Source organism: Lygodium microphyllum, chromosome 10 (genome assembly GCF_053477565.2).
Source record: "Lygodium microphyllum isolate KBCC chromosome 10, Lygodium_microphyllum_v1.1.10, whole genome shotgun sequence".
NCBI lineage: Eukaryota > Viridiplantae > Streptophyta > Polypodiopsida > Schizaeales > Lygodiaceae > Lygodium > Lygodium microphyllum.
The window spans coordinates 96,661,957-96,685,500 of NC_141144.1; positions in this window are offsets into that span (position 1 = coordinate 96,661,957).

Genomic DNA, 23,544 nt, shown 5'->3' on the forward strand with positions numbered 1-23,544 from the left:
AACACCATTTTGCGAGACCGTGATCTAGATGTTGGGGCTTTCTTCGCCTGATGCTTCTTGCCAAGAGGTCAGAAACCCTGGCATGGAGGGAGGGTTTGTTTGTAAGGTCAGCATCTCCAGAGAAACTCTGGAGGGAGGGTTTGTCTGTAAGGTCAGCATCTCCAACTTCAATAGTTCAAATGGGATTAACCTGCTTGAGCCAAATGGGATTAACCTGCTTGAGGCCTACTCATAAGCATGTACGTGTTAAATGTTTATCCACTATATTAAACAATTTCCCTTCATTTCATCAACTATTCCCTATTTGAGTGTAAGAAAATGTGATGACACGTCTAATGAATCTATGTATAGTGTACTAAGCAAACGTGGTGGTAGGTCTAACGAATCTATGAATAATGTAAGCAAATGTGGTGATAGGTGTAATGAATCTATGTGTAGACAACATCTTTGTTTTTATAGCTATTACATATGTTGTTCTAGTACATCTTACTTTCAAATAAGGATCAAGTCATTTCTGATGCAATGCGACTCCTTATTTCTTGTAGTGTCATCTAGCATGATGGTGAATACGTAGCCTACTAATGTACCTTGAATTGGCTTTTTTGGTTGTCATATATGTACTCCCTCCCTTACTCTCCTTTTGGATTTCATATGGATTTGTTTACCCCTTTGAGCTACTTCTAACACGAGAACTATTTTCATTACTTGCATTGGGGTCAATTATGATGAAAAGAACTCAATGGAAAAGAGAGACTGCATAATTGTTGAAGTTGTAAATCATGAGTTTATGTTTTCCTTATCTGTGAATTGTCATTATCATTCATGCCAACAAAGGGTTTTCCTTTTGAATAGATTGTGGTGGTAGATGTGGATAAAGTAATTGTAGTTAGCAAGCAACCATTGCTTGAACAAGTATGTTAGAGCTTGAGTGCAAGAGATGAAAGACCAATATGGCATGAATTTTTGAATAACAAGAATACCTTTAGAGTGGTGGATGTTAACCCCTCTATTCTATAGTCAAGTGAGGTATTAGAGTTATCTCTCTTCCCTTCTTGCTTACAGTTTCTTCATGGTATTAGAGCCTGATATGCTCTGTGACATTTGTCAAGTAAAATTATTATAGATGTATTGTTGAAGAAGCATGTATAGAGAAAAAGGGGCTAGAAATGGAGTTCAACAATTGGTGAGAATTGAGTGACCAAGTGTTGACTCATGTTTATGCCCCAACCTCCATAGTGAATGATCTTTTTGAGCCACCTTGTCTTGATCGATGATGGTAACCTGGCACCATTAATTAGTGCTCCGAAATCCCTCCAATATGTAAAGAGTCGTGTAATATATGATCAAAGCCTCCAACTTTGGCTTTCATTGGCTTGGTTAGTAAGCTAACTAAATGCAAGTATCTATATACACATAGAGCTAGGCAACACCAACACATATGTCCTTTTTAAGAAACCTTATCTTGATGATATCTATATGCATCATGCTGCCTTAATGGAGGTCTTACAAAGCTTCTTTGGCTTCATAGCTAATTAGGTAGAAAACATGCAAACCCCTACTAGCCATTACTAAAACCTCTTCTTCCACACTGTCTTTCATGTGCTACATATCCTTATTCTTCTAATCCCCACTAAAATCAATAGATTGCATGCTATCCTTTTTCCTATAAGATTTGCTAATGTGAAGGGTTCCTAATCTATAAGAGAGCTAATTCATATTCAAAGAACCACATAGAAGCTTGAGGAAGAATTCAAATAAAATAAAACTATGTTCTACACAATGCATACTAGATGTTCTATACAAATGTACTTGTGTGTCCACACTCGCACTTCAATTTCTCCAGACAGGATATGTACATGTGGACTTATGTATTGCATCTTACTCTCGCACATGTACAAATTGCCCCAAAGACCTTGTACCCTAGTTCTTATCCTAAGGTACTTGAAAGTGTGTGTACAAATGCATCTACAATGTGTGAAAGTATTTGCACTCTTGTCCAAGAATCGTGCAAATTTGGCCTTATATATTACCTAAGTGCATAAGGTAATCATTTGCTTCAATATGTCTAAGTAATAGAGTGGATAAGGTGTTCTTTTAGTAAAATGCTATGAGCCATAATGACATGGGATGGCCATTTTCTAGCTTGCCATCCTAGACCTAGCTTATCCTCAAACCAACCCACATCCCAATCCCATCCACTTATAAGAGCCCACATCCCCATTCCCATTCCCATTCCCAAAACCATCCACATGTATGGCTAAACAATCATTCACATTCCCATTCCCATTCCCATCTACATAGTAGTTGAGTGGACTAAGGTGCTTAAGTGGTTGGGTGAAAAAGGCAATGTGTGGTCCGCATGATGAAGAGGGAAAAGACAGTGTGGTTCAAGGGTACTAACCAATGTGGTGAATGCTCATGCATAGCCATGGTTGATGCAAATATATACCCATACAATATTGATAGCTTGTAGATATGTTGCAGGATGAGACTCATGTAGGTACTTATGATATAGGGGAGATGCCATGTACACCTCAACCTATAGCCAAGTGAGAAAAATGCTAGTTACTTGTGCACAAGTGAGCTACTCCACTCGTCTAAGCTAGTTACTTGTGCACAAGTGAGAGATCAACTTCTTCAACTAATCTTGCTAATTCTCAGTCCATTAAGATAATCTATGAAGTATGTGGTGTAATATTTTAGTGGTTCACTACACCAATACTTCAACCATTACTTTGCTGCTATGATCATAAACCATATGTGAGAATCAACTCCATGGTATTAGAACGATGATTGCAATGGAAAATTGAGCCAAATTAATTACAAAAGCATATTATAACTAGCAAACAGTGTAAATGAGGATGACTCAATCGCACTCAAAATGATTAGTTCTAACATAAGCCTCAACTTAGCTCTAATATTTTATTTTTAATATTATAATTATAGTTAATTAATGACAAAATTAATGAATACAAATAAAATAAAAGAAAATAGAGACAACAATGCACTCTAAATAGATGACTACAATCTCTTTAAAGCTAAAGCATGTAAATAGCTTTATGTGATAACAGTCTCCATAATAGTAATAATTTCACATTGCACTCCACTAGTGATCAATATTACAATCATTACATCTCCATACTTGTCTAGTTATTTGCTCACCAAAAGTAAAACAAATTAATTGCCTATTATCATTTGTTTAGCACAATATGATCATCATCACACATATAAAAAGTTAGAATTGTACTACAAATAGGTCAAAATTAATGAGAATCCACAAAATGACTAAATACAACTTATTTTTATAGAAGTAACACATGATGTATAAGCCTATCTTACTCTCTATATTATTTACCTTAAATTCAAAGGATTAGACTCAATATATACTAGGCTTATACTACGTTAAAGGTTGGTGTTAGGGCTAGGCTCGTAGTAAGGTAGAGCTTAAGCTTAGGCTTAGGTTTAGATTGGATTAGTTATATAGGCAAGGTATATGCTTAGGCTCTTCATACAGACAAACTGATAGAGGCTATAGAGTGGCTAGACATAGGTATGTCTAACATAAATACACAAGGGGTAGGCATAGGGTACACATATGGCAAGTTAGGAAAATACTAGGCATACTATAAGCCAATCCTATGTGTATACATAGGCTAAGCATATTCTAGGAAGAGTTTAGACATAGGGTAAGCATATGCTAGGAGCCAACACCTAACACAACCCTATCCTATTCTATGGTTACCTTGTGCCTAGAAAATGCTAGATATACGTTGTATTCTTATGCATAGCATATAATGTTCCTACTTTATATTATCGAGCCAATGCCTAACCTAGCATGTGCTTATCCTATGCCTAATGTATAAGCTAGGCTATATATAAGCTATGGATAGGCTAGACTAAGCATAGGCTACACAAACTAGTGAGTATAGCTATAAGTGTGGAATCGAAAGCTTAGCTCATAAGTGAGTAATATACAAATGTAAATTTCAAATAAACTAATATTTATTTACTAGTTTTACCTAGCAAAATTGTGAGTCTACGTTAACTTGAAAGACTATCCATAATTTTCTAATTAGATGATAGTACTTGCTAGTTATGACTAGTGAAAAAAAAAATCCTAGTTATGTTGATATTGTTACTAGATATACAATAACTTACTAGATAATGTTACTAGATAAGGCTTCAACTTTCTAGATACTATCTAGAAAAAGGGATTTACTAGTTAGAAGAGATTCGTGATGACAAAATTATCTAGTTATAACTAGAAAATTCTACATTCTTCCTAGTTTGGTTGCTATTCTTCCTAGTTATAGTGTGAACTTTCTATATAGTAAGTGGTCTAGAGTTTGTTGTGCACCCCCCTTATCACCACGTGTCACCCCCCTCTCTCTCTCTCTCCCAGCGGGAAGCACTAGGAGCTAGGCATGGAGCGCCTAGCACACGCACACACACACACACACACATAGAGAAAGCGTGTGTTTTCATAGCACTTCTTCACTCATGTATAAAATTAAACTCAAAATCACAAGGTAACCAAATCCATAAACATACATAGACACATCCAATTACCACATGCACAAAAATACATGTTAATGCATATCCACATCATCATTGATGCACAATCATGTTCACTAAGAACACAACGGAGATACTACTGTAGCCTGAGCGTCAGATTTTGGTGTAGTTGCTCGTGACGTACTACATGGCTTGGTGTTGTGAGGGGGCCCCCACTACTCGATCCAGTCCACTTGACTCCTCACTTATGGCTTCGTGTGCGGCTTGGTCAAGATGGAGGGAGAGCGAGTGATCCACGGGCCCGACTTCTTTTAGCTCACTCCAGGTTTTCAAGCATTTTACACATCCACCATCACGATCCATACATCCCAGTAGCCAGGCATCTGAAAGGGTCCCCACACAGGGTAAGTGTTATTTTATAGTGGACCACATAACCACTCGCCCTTAGGCTGTTGCATTTCCTTTGGCACCTGCTCCGCCGTTCCAGCCATACCAACACAGTAGCTCGACTTTGGAGACACGACCTCACTTTGCCCACTTATTTGTATCGCTCACTAGCATCCACGAGGTCCAGTATCTTTGTCCTCGCTGGCACCTACGAGTTTCAGACGGTCAAAACACAAAGAGATCGTAACATGGCTTTGCCCGCTTCTTTACACGCTCGCCGGCCTCTATGAACCCTCACTTGTTTATGGTCGTAGAGGCGTACAAGTCTCGGTCCAATTCATGAAGCACATTTGGCTTGGTTTCTTTTCATTCGCCCTAGGTCCACGAACGGTGACCCGATTTCTTTAGGCTCCCTCCAAGCTCAAGAGCTAACATTTTTACATTCTCTCATGTCAAGAATTTTGAGAGAACATGGGGATTCCCTTTGGTGTCATTGAATTGAGGTGCATCACGCTTAAGCAAGAGGTAACTTGCATAAGTCTACATGAAAGAATACCAATTTTGTTTACGATTGACCTCTCCCATGGTATTACTGTTGCAAAGAGGACGATGATGTATTACACGTATACATGCAAGAAATTTAGGTAGCCATCACTCAAAAATTTATTTCACCGTGCTATTGCTTTTGGGAGACTTTTGTGGATCAACAATACTTGGAAACATTTGGAAAGCATATTTCTAGACAATAGGGATAATACAGACATCACATATATTTCTTCCTATTCCATCATTTATGCTACTATAGATTGGGATGAGGATTCTCTATATGGTTGGTATGATACTTCAAACACCTACTCCAGGGCTAGTCCATATCCCAATGTCATCCAACTTATAGGAATGATTATGCATTGGATTATGTAGGGCATGATATGGACTACAATATGATGCTTGTGCATTATACTTGGACCATGTTGGTCATTATCAAGAGACCACGGATCATTCACACGCCACCTCCTCAATAGGATGTCAATGCCCTCTAGGAAATACATGCACAAATTTTAGGTAGCTAACACTCATATTTTATTTCAATGCATTATCGCATTTGGGAGCCATTGGTAGATTGGCTAGTACTTCGATGCTCTTAGGAATTGTATTCTTCAATGAGTGATAATAGAGCCTTATGGCAATTCTGGCATAACTAAATACAACAAAAACATTAATACTCTTTAAGGATGAAATTCAATGTTTCCTTTGGTTCTAATTCACAACATCCAACACATTTTACTAACCTAAATGCTAATTCATGTAGTTTCATTTGAGAATAAAACCCCAATGCATGTAGTGTGATATGAACATAATGTGGTTGGATGCATCTACATCATCAATACTTTCTCATTTCTCATCGTCTTGCTTGATGATTTGCTTCCATTGTTTGTTCTTGTTCTCTTCTACTTGATTGTCTTTCTTCAACATCAAAATCTCTATAGACTTACATGTGCTCAATGTGCAAGTGTGTCCGACACTAGCATGTTCCATCACTTTCCATTACACACCTTGCAGTCTTTTCACTCTCACATGGTATACACCTTTCAAGCACGTCACATGATATTGGAAGATACTTTCAAAAACACATCACAGAAGGTTGTTATACATTACAAGATTGGTATGCATACACACGCAAAAACACACACACACACAAGGTATTTCATTGCAATACAAAAAAAAACAATCTAATAGTAACTAAAAAGGTTGCGTTTTTTGGTATTTTGCCACTTTGACTTCATTTTTCCTAGGTTTATTTGGGAATATGTGTTGTACAGATATATAATACAACAAAATCTTTGTTCGTGTATGTTAAGTCAAACCACCTAGGACATTATTCCATTCTAGCCCCATATATATATATATATATATATATACATACATACGTAGAGAGAGAGAGAGCGTGCACAAAGTTGTTACCCTTAGAAGTTAATGTTAATGTTATAAATACAACAATAATATATTTAAATTCTCATGATTAATTTTAGTTTACCAAGCCTTTCTTGTATACCCATCATAGCTACCCATGTGGTCTAGGAATAGGGCCTAAATGAAAGTTAAACATAGAAATAAAATAAATAAAATACTAAATATTAGTAAAGTAAAAATAAGATTGATCTAGTCACCTTAGTCGAGTATGTGGGCTAGGTGTGGGGCCAGCAAGTTTGGCTAGGTGTTGTATACCCAAAGCTAGAAATTTTAGTGTTGTATAAGTTGTAGCAAAGGCACATTCACTTTCTACAAGCTCGAGTACTAGCACAAGAGGCACATGCTATGGTTGCACAATAATCTCTTAATCACTTGGCATTTCTAGAAATGACATATGTTGTAAATGTGATTATAAGAAAATAAGCTCGAATGCTTGCATGGGAATGGAGGGGATAATGGTTGGCATGGAGCATTGTGGAATTGTAATATCTTGTGTTTTGTCCACACATGTGTCTCTTTAGGTGTGAAGGGGGGGACTCGTGGATGAAATTAAAACAAAGGTTGAATAATCTTTACAAAAGCCTTTCCTTTCTCTCGTCAATTGGAGCCGCCTCAAATTGCAATTGAAATGTATGTTCCTCGTCGTTTTCATTTTTCTTATCCTCATCACCACCGTGATAGTCATCATCACCTTTGTCCTTACCTTCTCGAAACCATCAGTATCAACTTGAATTGAGAAATAGAGAATTGTGATAAACATCATCTTTATCTTATCCTCATTGTACCTTTAATTCCCTATTACATAAAAGTAGGGAATCACATCCTTATAATTCCTTATGTAGGGATTTTTAAAGGAATGTGGGGAATGCTCTATATTCCCTATTATAAGATGTAGGGAATGTAGGGACTTTCAAAGGAATGTAGAGAATGCTCTATATTCACTATTATAAGATGTAGGGAATGCAATTTCCTAGTTATAGATGGGGAATACGTACTTGTCTACATAGGAAATATTGGAGAATTTCCTATATTTCACCAAATTGCCTATGTGGGGAACAATTGAAAGTTCTTGTGATAGCAACTAGTGTCGGACCCAAGCGAACTACTTTACATAGAAACGCCAAGTCTAAAGCGGATTCACACTACACTTGGTTCAAGGAGAATGGTAAACGAGAGGGTTGCAAAGCTCAACCTCTCTGCCATAAGGCATAGTCCCATTCCGTTCCCCTAAAACAGCACAAATCGGGTTAAGACATAACTCTAGGTCAACGCTTTTGTTGTTCGTATCCTTTGACGATCATCCCGCTATTCTTCGTGATTTTGAGAAAAGTTTCCGGCCAACCGGGACCACCCAACCGTCGGACGGACCTATGGCCCATCCTCCGCACTTTCCTCAAGTTGTTTTAGTTATGTAATTATCTAACACATTAGTTGGACATGTGACAACCAGCTTCTTTAATTAATCCGTTAAGCATTGGTTCCTTCACATAATCTTATCACGTGACATAGAAAAACAATATCAGACAAGTTCTTTATTAACATATCATCATATTTATCTTTGAAATACAAGGAGTTCCGCCCATAGGCTTGTCCACAATCCGCCTGAAGGCTATCCAGCAATCCACAGGGATCACTATTCCAAGTTTCCGCTCGTAGACTAGTATGCGGGCCTCGAGATCCAATCCCGAGTCACGTTAGCCTCTTGTGCACAACCCAAAAGGCGAGCGATTTACGGCCAGAGCCCCCCTGGCACCGAAGTGTCCTCCTGCTCCAAGTAGCACTCAACGGAGAGACCTCTCATGACGGGTTTGGTCCACATTCCCAACGCGGTCAACAACCCCCTTCGTTAGGGTCAGGCAGGGAGTCGAGGGTAACTGAAGCTGCCTCTCATCTTCATGCCTTCAACTTGAAGTATAGATACTTATTTATTTTGTAATTCATTGGTAAAACAAGTCAAACAATGCTCTAAAATCTCTAGCAAGTACAAACATTTCCATTGATCGATTTTTGTTGTTGGCAAACTGCTAAGGAAGGAATCCTTCCTTTCGAATGCATCCAGCACTCGATCCGTGGTGTCTTGCAACTTGGCAAGATCCCTTATATTCTGGGTTAGGGTGTACCCTATTAACCCAACTTGGTCAAACCCTAACGTTCATTGGATACTTCAGTTTTTGGTTTTTTTAACCTTCCTTACTCAGAAGGATATCAAGGTATACATCCTCTTGCAGGATAACTTGCGTAAGGATCCGCCATCCTTGTTGCGAGAATTTAGCCTTTCTTCTTGTGATTCAATCACAAGACCATATGACTTCGTACTTGCCGTGCAAGTCCTGCATCATACTATGCAATAATGGAGTTACGAAACAATCCGTTTCAGTTTCTTTAAGCTGACGTTGTCAGACCTAGGGTTTCTTAGCTTTATTATTTTCTTTTAAGAAACTCAGGGACAAACCCTAGTTTCTTTTACGTTTACAATTTGCTGACCCTAGAATCAGGGAATGTGGGCAAGTATTTAAGGTATAAACGTTTCTTGGATTTTAATTCATTCCAAATGAATATTTCGCAGCATAGGTATTTCTAAGTCTATATTAATTTGGTTAACTTTAGAGGGTAATATCAAGATCACCTCCGCATGATTTGTTATCTATGTGGCAATTTATTTTTCAATCCTAAACTTTATCGATTTGAGGTTAGGTTAATTCAATTAATCTTCCCTTTTCTTTGCGAACAAACTCATGCTAAATAAGCAACCTTTTCCTTGCTAAGTTAAGCAGTTAGCAATGATAATTTCCTAGAGTTTATGCATCATAAGAATCCTTTCATGATTTGCATTTTTCATGCATAAAGCTATTTGAAAAAAATTTACTTTTATGCATTATTTATTTTGCATGTTTCATTAAACTAAATTCCTTCGTCGTGAACAACTAAGACAAAATATATCCTATCCCTAACAATTCATCCTGCATGATTGAATTACAAAGATAAAATTAAGAAGGAAAAAAAACCTGGGTTTGGGGTGAGATATCCACATGGATACCGGGAGATGACCCTCCCGCAGCTACTCCTTGGACTTTCTTAGGAGGCATCACAGTTGTAGTCCTTCGAAGGTGGAAGCAGCTTTACACTCCTTTTCAGAATTCCACCGTCGCTCCCTTGCACGTCAATACTCTTCTTCTCTTTTTCGAATAGGGGAAAAACCAAGTCCCAAGGGTATTTTGGAAAGGCAAGGAACCGTTAAGGGTTTAACTATGAGGAGGGGGTAATAAGACCTTTAAGGCCTTAATTCTTTTGGGAGGGAAAGGCTTACAAAGCCCAAGGAAAAGGCCCTATAGGGTTTTACATATGGGGGGGAAAGTAACAAGCCCAAAAGAAAGGGGCTTAAGGGTTAAATACGGGGGAGGAGAGGTTTAAATTACGGGGTTCCAACACCCATGGGATGAGGGGGCTTAAAACACGGGGGGGGGGGGTGTGTGTGTGTGTGGTTCCAAAGGCATAAGAAGGGGGCCTTGGGAGATCCTTGAACAGGGGAGTGAAAGGTATAGGAAGGGGGATCTTGGAGGGATTTTAGGACATGGGGGAGGGGTGTGTGGACACGGGGGTGAAAAGGACTTAGGGGTTTTAAAACCCAGGGGGGAAAGATGAAAGGAAACACAAGGGGGAAAAAGGGGCTCAGGAGGATTTTTAAAAAAATAATGGAGGGGGAGGGTGGGTTCCAAGACCTAAGAGAAAGGGGCTTATAGGGGTTAAAACCGGGGGGGAAAAGGGGGGTGAATAGTTTTGAAGCCCAAATAAAAGGGCTTATAGGGGGTTACATCTGGGGAGGGAAAGGGTCTCTAAGGGCTAAGGAAAAGGCTTAATGGGTAAAATATGGGGGTTCTAACACCCATCAGAAAGGGATTTCAGACATGGGGGGATGTGGTTTCGAGGTCAAGGGAATGGGGGCTAAGAGCCCCCCCCCCCCCTTTGGAACTTCTAGAGCTTCCCACGTGGCCAAACGGTGATGACTGGCGGCAACCAGTAGCTGTGGGCAGCACGGACTGATGGCAGGGTGATGCCGTCCTGGCTCAGCGGCAGTTCAACATCCCTTGTCAGGGCAGAGTGGAGACGAGGCGGCTTGTCCCTCCCTCCTTCCACTAATTGCAGGGTGGTAGCGAGTCCTTTTGAATTCTGCCCTTCCGTCCCTCCCTTGCACCTACACGGCCTGGTTTAAATAAGACAGGAGGGGGAATCCTCCCTCTCTTACATGGCAGCACGCATGGCCCCAACACCTACATGGGCGCCAGCGTGATGCATTCCGTGTCCTCCTTCCCCTCCAGTGCGACGTCGGCTGGGGGAGAAGGAGGGGGGGAAATTTTTTGCTTTTATTTTATTTGATATGTTACAGGATGCCAGGTCATCTGATCCATTGAGAGAGGAGGCCTCTATACAATTATACAATGGGTGATGGGTATGTCGTTTAAAGATGCTACCTATGCTCCTAAGTGTACAAGCAAAGTTTAGATGGAGCAATGCGAGTGTGACCGAGTTTTTCAAGTACATACTATGCTCCTTTGTCTTTGAATCCATTATAATAATAGTTTTAACTTTTTTCAAAGGTGTTCAACTATTTTTCTAGGCTACTAAAATATAACATAGTGTCACCTAAAGACATGATGCCCAATTTAAAATATGGTCCTTGAGGAGTCACTTCCAAGCAAAATGTGATGGTTCTCAATCTTATATGAGTTACCATATTGGATGCACTTACAAATCTACCATTTGTTGGATCCCCTGTACATTTTCAAGAATGTGGGCAACTTATTATGGACCATAACAAAGGAAAGAGAGACATTATAGGGGGATGGATGGTTTTGAATGAGGTAAACAAGATGGAGGCATTATGGTCACACTTGAGCTTTGATGATCGTATGAAGCTACCTCTTGCTTCTTGGTCCCTATCTAGTAAAAAAAGAGTGCATGGTCAACCAAATTATTAGGTTTATCCGCAAGTATGATACATTCTCTCAAGGATACTTTTTCTACAGATGACCAATTAACCGGACTAAAATCCTATGATTGGCATAAGATATGCCAGGTTTGTCTTGGCCTTGATAGAACACAATATTCGTGAGTTTGGGAATCTCCCAATTTCCATTTTTTAAATACTAGAAAGGTGGCACCTAGATAACATGCCCATAAGTTTCTCAAAACCATATGATGTGACCTATCATTACAAAGCACTTGAAAAATGGAATCTATTAACCTATAGAGTGCTTCATTTGGAGTTATAGTGTTCAACTTATGACAAATCCAAAGATTTGACCATGTGTCCCAAACTTATGGGAAATTCCCATATTCCCCAATATGGTGTTATAGTGAGAACAATCAATATTTCACTATTTTTTGTTGACTCCATATTTGTAATGCTTTAAATTTTTGGTAGTTCATAGTAACAATCGCAATTTCGAGATGCCTCACTCTAGAGATATGTTTGACAATTTATAAGTTGTTGAATGAACGAATCTCACAGAAGGAGATTAAGACATTCTCTATTGAATTCACAGTGTGAGGAGCAATGGAGAGAGTATATCTATTTGAGAAGTACCTATCCATGAGCATACTCATGATACAAACTCACCTTCTAGTATATCTCCTGGAGTTGATGCCCTAGACTTGCCATGGAGGGTGGCTGAGAGATGCCCCACTCAACTGGTGGAGAGAGTGGCTATGATGGATGTCTAGGAGAACAACAAACTTCCTCTCCTCATCATTCTAGGATGATTCTAGGGGGTGTTCCAAATATATAGATGTTGTGACTCCACAACCAATTGCTACTTCTTGCTCTCATACTGGTATAGAAAAGGTAGCTTAGATTGTTCTTTGGAGATATCAATGCAATGTTTCCATCTCCTCAATTGAGTGGACCCTTATCATCTCGAGAGTTTGCTATAATGTCTACTCTCTTGACTCTAGGTTTCACTCAACCATTTGCAAGTCACATCCCTATGGGTGCTACTCCGAGAGATACCACCCCCACTATTCGTATACTAGATGGAAAGGGGTCGCTTGGCTATGCCCAAAAGTGTAGTCATAGGTGGGAGAGGGCACATTTTATACATATCCCACTAGTGTATGGATACCTAATGGATGAGAAAATAGGTGCCATGCTCAAGAATGATGAGGAGAGGAGGGTGATGGTATGCATGAGAGAGTTGTGTTAGCTCGTATTTAGGCACAAAGTTCTAGACCACTACAAAATAATACTAGAAGGAAGAAGGGACTATATGGTAGTATCCTTGTACAGGGAGTTTTGGTATACAAAGGTAGACTGGTTTTCTATAAGATGGATGATGGACTGTATGTATACATACATGTCACATATATTATTAAATGTGCATAAGGCAATCAACGGTGGTGCTCCAAAGCCTAAGTGATTGGACATAGAGGATTGGTAGAGAGTCAAGCAGGAGGTCACAAACTCTCTAGGATGATGGCAGAAACAGCAAGAGGCAGTGAGGGCACCATGATTGGAGGTAGGGATTGTGCATCATCTGGGGAGTGGCAGACATAGAACTTATTTGGAGAATTTTATAACATTTATTTTGGTTTTATTCACTTTCTTATTTGGTATACTACTTGTAATAATAACCTTGTTTCTAACAATGCTACTTTGTTTTCCTTACAACACTCTATCACAATCCATGATCCTACAAGTTTGGAGGCTCAGTATGTAGAGAAAGATGGTCTCATTGTGCTAATTGATTGATTATATGTGCACTATTGTCTAATAAATCATGTATATTTCTTGTTTTTAGTTTTATATTTGTGATACATTATGTATTGTGAAATAATATTCTATTGTTTATATTGTAGAGTCTATTTAATGCTCCATTGCATCGAAAGGAGCTCTTGGATGGTGAGGAGCTATAGTAGCTGCTTGGCTTCCTGGAGCACACATCCTTTTCTTTTTTGGCCCTATAATCCATGAATGCTCTTTCTATATAGGTTTCCTTGGATATATTTCTCATCCTTTTTATGGATTCAAATTTTTTTATATTTAAAGATACATTTCTCTATTGTTTTTGGACTCTCCTCTCTATCATTTCATGTAGTTCTATGAGATATCATCATCAATATTGTAGTTATTTGAATATTGAATCAATGTCTCTTTCTTCTGAATATCTCATGATGCATGTGTTTTGATGCAAATTTTGTACTCAATTTATAAATGTTTTATGAACACATATTCAAGATCTAAACCTCATACCAACCTCATACTCGAGATCATAAAAACATTATATTTGCTAACTTATTGCTACTCCTTCAAAACTCAGCCCTAGCAAAGTCCACATCAATTAACTTTTCCACCCTTGTCAATGATCCTGCTACCTTAGCTTGAGACTACAAATAGTAGTCAGCCAACCCATTAATATAGCCACGATCCTCGAGATATCAATATCACCCTCCCATAGGAGGTAGTCAACTTCACTAAAAATTTGTAAGAAAGAAAAGGGGATAGTATGTCTTATTTGTATAAGTCTAGATGGCATGTTTTGTATGTGAGTCACTTGAGTAAGTTACTCATGAATATATGTGTGCATCATGTGGGTTCAAAATAAAGTATTTTTAAAATAACATTTTTTACATACGAAAGGGTGCAATGTAAAGGAGTTATTTACTGATCGAATAGAAAAGGGTCATCTTTTATTGAGGAAAAATTCACAGATAATGTTTTTTGTAATAGACCTTGAATGCAAATGATGTAGAGGATAAACATATAGTAACTTCTCTGAGGTGAGTCACTAAGAATTAGTATGAGAGATATCTATTATGCTTCAAGTTTAGAGCTAAGACTTGATCAATAGAGCAACAAAGATTGTAAGGTTTGTAATCTTTCTTGTAGAAGCATTAGAATAGTAATAGAGTAAGATAAACAAAGAACAAACTAGGGTCCATCATATAAACCTAAAAATGCATTGCTTGGGAGCAAAAAGAGCAAGTATATAGCCAACCAAGTTGTCACTCATCCATTAGAGGGGATAGAGCATGATAATACAAGGTTTTGACTATAAATGCAAGTATATTAGGTCTAAAACCATGTTATGCCTTCTACAATTGCATCCCAACACCATTAATTAGTCCTCCAAAATTCCTCCAATATTCAACACATGGTCAGTAGTAGCAAGAGTTCTTTCTCCTATCATCCTCCCTTTCCCATGGACCTATGACCTTCAACATCCAACTTTCCAAGCTTCATAGGGGGCATAAATATTGCCATGGTTTCTCTACAAAAATATAATAAAACATTAGGAACACAATTTAACCCATAAAACTATCTCATTTGGGACAATAGACGAAGGTTTTCTCTAGTGTGCTTCTTTGTAAGTCTCCTATGTAGGAGCTCATTTATGTCCTTTATATAGGACATCAAGCTCCTAAATTAGTGAATGTGGCTCTACATTGGTGAGCTTAACTTCACACTTTCAAACTTCTATGAATTCTTGCTTTAAGAAGTCTCATCCATGTCCTCTATAGCCAGTCCTTAATAGGTGTCATTCATACCTAAAATAAAAAACCTCAATTCATACATATTTGCAGTTGCATCTTTAAGGCAAAACAATTAATATTAGTGGCCTATCCCTATAATTCTAACTGTTTCCAACTTGAAAAACTAGTTTACTTCACAACCTTTTTTACGGGCCAAATCTTCTAAACAAAGAGAAATGTGAGTTGTAAAGACGTGTAAAATATGATCAAAGCCTCCAACTTTGGACTCTGTTAGCTTGGTTAGTAAGTCAAGTTCTCACTAGTAAGCCAGCTAGATTTGAAGCTGGAAGCTTACCAAACACTTCTTGTGCTTTTGCAAGTAAACCAATTTAAGTGAACATATTTAATAATAAAATGTTACAACTACTATATGATGTGTATTTATTACTATTTGTGTGTTGCTTCTATGCATCCCCATGCCTTCAAGATGTAAGCAAAAGTGATTGAATTAGCCCCAACTTCTATACCTTTTCTCTACTACAAGATTTGATAATGTAAGTAGAGGTGATCATATTTGTAGACACTCACCTCTAAAATATGCCTAAAACATCTCAAAGCTTCAGTATGTAATATATCAAATAAAATAAAATAAAAAAAAATTCCCCTCCTTCTCCCCAGCTGATGTCGCGCTGGAGGGGAAGGAGGACATAGAATGCAGCACGCTGGCACCCATGTAGGTGCTGGGGCCATGCATGCTGCCATGTAAGAGAGGGAGGATTCCCCCTCCCCTCCTATTTAAACTAGGCCGTGATGGACTGAAGGGAGGGACTGAAGGGCAAAAATTGGAAAGGACTCACTACCGCCCTGCAACTAGTGGAAGGAGGAAGGAACAAGCCGCCTCGTCGCCACTCTACCCTGACAAGGGCTGTTGAACTGCTGCTGAGCCAGGATGGCATTATCCTACTGTCAGTTCGTGCCACCCACAGCTGCTGGCCGTCACCATCATGGCGTCAATCTCCCTCTCCTGGCCACGTGTGAAGCTTAGAAAGGAAGCTTCTAAGGGGGCTAGATAAGCCCCCTTTCACCCTTCACCTTTCCCCTTGGCTTGGAACTTACCCCCCCCCCCCCCCCCCCCCCCGTGTTAAAATCATTAGGCCTTTATAAGTCCTTTTTTTTTCCCCGGCCGTGCTTAAAACCTTAAGCCCCCATTCCCTTGACCTCGAAACTACATCCCCCCGTGTCTGAACCCCCTTTCTGATGGGTGTTAGAACCCCCATATTTTACTCATTAAGCCTTTTCCTTAGGCCTTAAAGACCCTTTTCCTCCCCGGATGTAACCCCCTATAAGCCCCTTTTATTTGGGCTTCAAAACTATTCACCCCCCTTTCCCTCCCCCCCCCCGATTAATCCCTATAAGCCCTTTCTCTTGGGCCTTGGAACCCACCCTCCCCTTCCGTATTTTTTTAAAATCCTCCTAAGCCCCTTTTTCCCCCTTGTGTTGCCTTTCATTTTTCCCCCCTGGGTTTTAAAACCCCTAAGTCCTTTTCACTCCCGTGTCCAAAGCTCTCCCAAGGCCTCTTCTTATGCCATTTGGAACCACACACACACACCCTTTTTCCCCCCGTGTATAAACCCCTATAGGGCCTTTTCCTTGGGCCTTGTAAGCCTTTCCCTCCCAAAAGAATTAAGGCCTTAAAAGTCTTATTACCCTGATGCCAGGAGGCATATTCCACGGTGGATTCCGTGAGGTTTTACGGTGCATTCCATAAACTTTGATGACCGGGGCTCATACACAAAGTGGATTCTTTGTGCGAGAAGTTGATGGGGATGCCTGTCCTTTTCGGGCGTTTCATTAATTTAGTGTGTACATGAGTGATTCCATAGCGGGTGATTCCGCAAAATGCATATTAAATTAATAAACGTTTATGAGTTTAGAGTGCGCACTTGTAATAAATTAAGGTTAGGATTTATTTCTAACCAGTTGATTTATTTATGTAGCTGAAGACTGCTAGGTATTCACTTTTGTCGGTTTAATTGTATTATTTTACTAACGATTGTGAATGCTTCAGTTGATGTGTAGAGATAGCAGCAGTGGCGGAGGAAAGCATTGGAGTCTAGCGAGTATTCGACCTTTGGATTATATTTTGATAGGCGCCACGCCTATATTTTGTCATGTCTATTGAGGCATTGATTACTATTATTATTTTGTATGCGCCTATGCGCATGGATATGTTATTTCTATTTGGACATTGAGATTGGGCATGCTAGACTCTATGGGCACCGTCCATTAGCTTTATTTCCTATTTTTGTAAAAGGCAAACTCAAAAGCTAAAAGCTTGTCATATTTTTGTAAATTGGGCTATTATTGAGCATGAAGATGGAAATATACATAAAATACATACTTTGTGAAGCGCTCACACAAGGCATGGGGGGAGATTGAACCCAATTGGTCTCTTGCTTCTTGTCGTTCATGCTTTTACATTGTTTTTTGTGCAAAAATGTAGAGTTCATTGTTCTTGGGGACCTTCCGGGATTCACTACTTGAGCATACAGCGACCGATCTGCGCACCAGTGGTATCAGAGTGGAGCTGAGTTCAAGAGCTTCCAATCGCTACCCATCTCGGGCGAAGGTGGAGCTCCTGGAACGATCGGGCTCTACAGTCAATCTCGTCACGAATCGTCGATACAGGCAGACTTTTGGCGATCAAGAACCCCTGTTTCTACTCTCAGATCGCGAAGGACCAGGGTGTACAGGTGGAGGACCATGCATTCATCTCCTTCACCAAAATCGTGGATAACAGACAAAAAGAGTAACTTTTTCCTTCATTAAGCTTCCAAACTTCAAGTTAATACTTAATCCACTTGATTAGAAGCTTAACAAGGCTTCTCTCCACCAAATCGTCATTGTGGTATCTTCAGATCTGGCCGCGTTTTTCGCCGTGAAGAAAAACGGTCCCCCCCTCCCACGAAAATCACATGATTAAGCTTATAGCTTAATCCATTAAAGCTAAGTCACATTACTCAAGTCAGACAAGACAAATTTTCACTCTGCAAGTCAACAAACTCCAGGTCCTGCACTCCAGAAGTCAAGTTCTGCAAGTCGACTGTAATCAAGTTCTGCAAGTTCACTAAGTTCTGCAAGTCTGCAACTCTGCAAGTCGGCTAAGTCTGCAACTCTGCAAGTCAGACTAGTCAACTGGAGTCAGAACTGACTAGTGCTCAAAACTCCTAGAAGGGTTGTTCCTGCGCAGAAACTCTGAACTGCAAAGTTGTTCGTGGCAAGGTATTCTACCCATACGCAGGTCCGCTGAAGTATTTTCAGCATACGAAGAAGGAAATATTGCAGATTTTCTGAAAATTAAGAAAGAAATACCCAAAAATACATAGCCTTGTAACCCCGAATTTGAGCTACGCTCATCCCGCTAACCTGATTTTGAGTGAGAAATGTCTTTTGAGTTTTACAGGATGACGGAACCACATATGGATGATCCTATGGCTGAAGACGACCTACCTAAGCCTACCATGGAACAAAAGCTGGATCTAATCATGATGCAATTGGAAGAAGAAGGAAGGGCTAGGCAAGCATTGCAAGCGCAATTGACAAAATTACAAAGAGCGTCTACCGACAAAGAAGAACCTTAAGCTGAAGATTTGATTCGACGTATTATCGACGCCACTCTTGAAGCTCAAACCATTCGCAAGGAATCAAAGATAAGTAAACAAAGTTTCAAATTTCGCACTTTCAATGGCATACGAGAAGGAAAGACTATTTTATCATTCATTAGTCAGTTTGATGACTATTTCCATGAGGAAACCTATCCAGAAAAAGATAAAATCAAGTGTGTTACTAATCATTTGGTAGACAGAGCATCACTTTGGTGGATTGTAGTACGCAAGAGCATAGAATGTCCTGCTACTTGGGAAGATTTCAAGAAGAAGTTCATGCAGAATATCCTTCCACCACAATTTCATGAGAAGGCTATCAAGCAATGGGATTTACTTCAACAACGGGATCGTGAGCCTATTCCTCAGTATACAGAGTGTTTTTGGAATGCACTCCTAGAGCTATGCATGCTTGAAGACGTACCAGAGACAACACATAAGCGGAAGTATATGTCTGGACTTCTTGGGCATTACTACGCTGAAGTGAACATGTTCAAGCCTGCTACCCTTGAAGACACTATTTCACTAGCTCACGACACTGAAGATAAGCTACGCGGAAGAGACAGATGACCACAGCAATTCCAAGCCAATGGTAATTATGGATCTAAACAATTCAATTCCAATTTTAGAAGGTTTAATCCAGGTTGTTTCTCTTCACCATCTTTCCGCAAGAATTGGGCTAAACCACCTGCATTACCATCCAATGTCAATCCAAATCCTAAGCCTATTCCACAAGCAAATCCAAATGTACCCAGACTTCTAGCCATTTCAAATAATGTAACCAAAGCCAAGCCAATAGTATGCTATAAATGCCACCAGCCCGGACATCTCACAGCAAATTGTCATTCAAAGAAGCCACCAGCACATATCAACTATCTTGGAGCCATGGACGAAGACGAGCATGAGGATATGCCTGATTTCACTGAAGATGAGGACGACACTACTACTATTTCCGACACTTTACCAGGTATGCCTACTCCACATTCATTATTGACTATGAAATGTTTGGTGCATGGAAAGGAAAAGACTATCTTGCATGATGACGGTAGTACTCATGACTTTATTTCAGCAAAATTGGTAAAGGAATTGAAATTACAGACTGTACCTATGCATTATTGCATAAAAGCTGCATTTTTAGGCACTAGGTATAATGGTACACAAGAAGTACAAGATTTAGAGATTCAAATTGGTTCATACACTGAAAGAAGAAATTTCTTAGTTGTTCCATTACAGTCGAGTGACATTATTTTAGGAATGCCTTGGCGACACCAGCATAATCCAGATATAGATTATTCCACACACACAATGAATATTAATTTTCAAGGAAAATCTATTACATTATATGGTATGCATGCATCTAATGTTTTTCCACTGCTTTCGCATACTCAAGCAAAACGTGCATTACGCAAGAGTAGTAAATCATATCTCATTTGGGTGAATGAATTGCAAGCAAAGGAAAATCATATGCACCCTAGGCATAAGGAATTTCTTGCATATTTTAAGGACTGTTTTGCAAAAGACCTACCACCAGGTTTACCTCCTTCACTTCTAGAAGACCATAAGATTGATTTGATCCCTGGCACACAACCACCATGCAAAGCACCATATAGGCACAATCAGATAGAGCAAAAAGAAATCTAGAGTCAAGTTGAAGAATTACTAAATAGAGGTTTAATATGACCTAGCAGTTCTCCATTCGGTGCACCTGTACTCTTAATTAAGAAAAAGAATAACACTTATCGTATGTGTATTGACTACCGAGCTTTAAATAAGATCACTGTAAAGAATAGGTATCCTATACCTAGAGTTGATGACCTTATGGACAAACTGCAAGGATCTTCTATATTTAGTAAAATTGACCTTAAGTCTGGATATCATCAGGTGAGGCTAGATAAATCTGACATATTTAAGACTGCATTCAGAACACAATTTGGCCATTACGAATTCTTAGTCATGCCATATGGATTGACTAATGCACCTGCCACCTTCAATAGAATGATGAACCGTATCTTTTTAAAATATCAGTACCGTGTGATTGTTTTCTTTGATGATATTTTGGTGTTTAGTCAAAATGAGAAAGAACATTATGAGCATTTGTCATTAGTTTTTCAGTTATTGAAAGAAAATCAATTGTTTGCAAATCCTGAAAAGAGTGAATTCTTTAAGACAGAAATTGAGTATTTAGGTCATATTGTAGCATCTGAAAGGAATTAAAGTTGATCCTAAGAAAATTGATGCAATATTGCATTGGCCTGTTCCTAAAAACGTGCATGAGTTACACTCATTCCTTGGTCTTGCTAGTTTCTATAGGATGTTTGTACGTAATTTTTCATTACTTGCTTTACCATTAACAAAACTTCTCAAGAAAGGAATTGTTTATCAATGGACCGAAAATCAGCAGAAATCCTTTGACTTACTGAAATGTGCATTAACCAATGCCCCTGTTCTGCAGTTGCCTGACTTTAATAGACCATTCTTTCTAGTTGTGACTGATGCTAGCGGATCAGGAATAGGAGCCGTACTAATGCAAGACAATCATCCAATAGCATATTCTAGTTGTAAGCTGAAACCCTCTGAGCTGAAATATTCCACCTATGACAAAGAACTATTAGCAGTTGTACAAGCATTAAGACAGTGGAAACACTACTTAATGGGTTCAGAATTTATGATAAAGACCGACCAGCAAAGTATTAGACATTTACTTAGCCAACCCCAAATCTCTGACCATCATATCAAATGGGCTTCCTTCATTCAAAGTTTTCATCCTATCATTCAATACCAACCTGGAAAAGAAAATGTAGTTGCTGATGCATTGAGTAGAAGACTTGCAATTCATAATATCTCTGTCATATCTTTTGATTCTTTGATTGCTATGAAAGATACATATCACCAGGATATTACTTTTCATTCTGATTGGAATAAATTAGTTCAAAATAATTTCATTCCTGTTGATTCATTGTCATATAATGATGGATTTATGTTTTATGAAAAGAGATTGTGTGTTACTATTCCATTCTGATCTTTTGTTTTGAATGAAATTCATTGTCCCCCATATCAAGGTCATAGAGGTATCATATCTACATTACGTATGTTAACTGAAGATTTTTATTGGCCACATATGGATGCAGATGTATCTAATTTTGTTTCTTAATGTTTGATTTGTCAAAGAGTTAAGAGACATCATGGTAAACAGTATGGATTACTAATGCCTTTGTCTATTCCATCTAAACCTTGGGAACATATTTCTATGGATTTCATTACTGGTTTACCAAATACTAAATCTAACCATGATATGATTTGGACTGTTGTAGATAGATTTAGTAAGCAAGCATATTTCATTCCATGTAAGAAAACTTTAACAGCATCACAAGCAGCACAGTTATTTTTGAAAACTGTTTTTACTAACCATGGATTGCCAAAAGTGATTATTTCAGATCGTGATTCTAGATTTTGTAACAATTTTTGGATTACACTGTTTGCTAATCTAGGCACAAAGATTGATTTCTCATCTGCATTTCATCCAGAAACAAATGGACAAACAGAAGCCACAAACAGCACCATTCTAGATCTTTTACGTGCATATACTATCTCTAAACCTCAGACATGGGACACTCATTTGCATTTATTACAGTTTGCATATAACAATACACCGCACACATCTACAAAGAAAGCACCTTTTGAATTCATTTATGGATATAGATTATCTACACCTGTTGCATCTTTGTCTAATAGAATTCAAAGTGTTGATGATATTGCTAGTATGCATAACAGTATTTTTGATGAAGTTAAGGATATGATTGCTAAAGCCCATAAATCATATACCAAACAAGCCAACAAGAAAAGACAAGCCATGAATTTCAAAGTTGATGATTATGTTTGGCTGAGAATAAAAAAACGTAGACTGCAAAGTGTAGATAGACATCCAGTTGTCAAACTAGCTCCTAGATTTTATGGACCATTTAGAATCATTCATAAAATTAATGATAATGCATTCAAGTTAGAATTACCATCTCATTGGAAAATTCATAATACATTTCACATCAGTTTATTGAGACCATTTAGAGGCCAATTACCTGTCGACCCTGTTTATGAAAACCCACCTTTATTAGAGGAAGAGACTGAAATACTTGAACCAGAAGCTATCATAGACACTGACTTTATGACCACTAGAAGTGGCCGAAGGTATTCTAGATATCTAGTTAAATTTAAGAACCATCTTGTAGAGGAAGCACAATGGATGCACGCTAGAGACTTAAATGCTTTCCCCACTCTATTAGCTCCACATTGAGCTAATAGCAATTGAGGTCAATTGCTATCCCACCCTGGGGGTATGATGCCAAGAGGCATATTCCACGGTGGATTCCGTGAGGTTTTACGGTGGATTCCGTAAACTTTGATAACCGGGGCTCATACACAAAGTGGATTCTTTGTGCGAGAAGTTGATGGGGACGCCTGTCCTTTTCGGCTGTTTCATTAATTTAGTGTGTACATGGGTGATTCCATAGCGGCTGATTCCGCAAAATGCATATTAAATTGATAAATG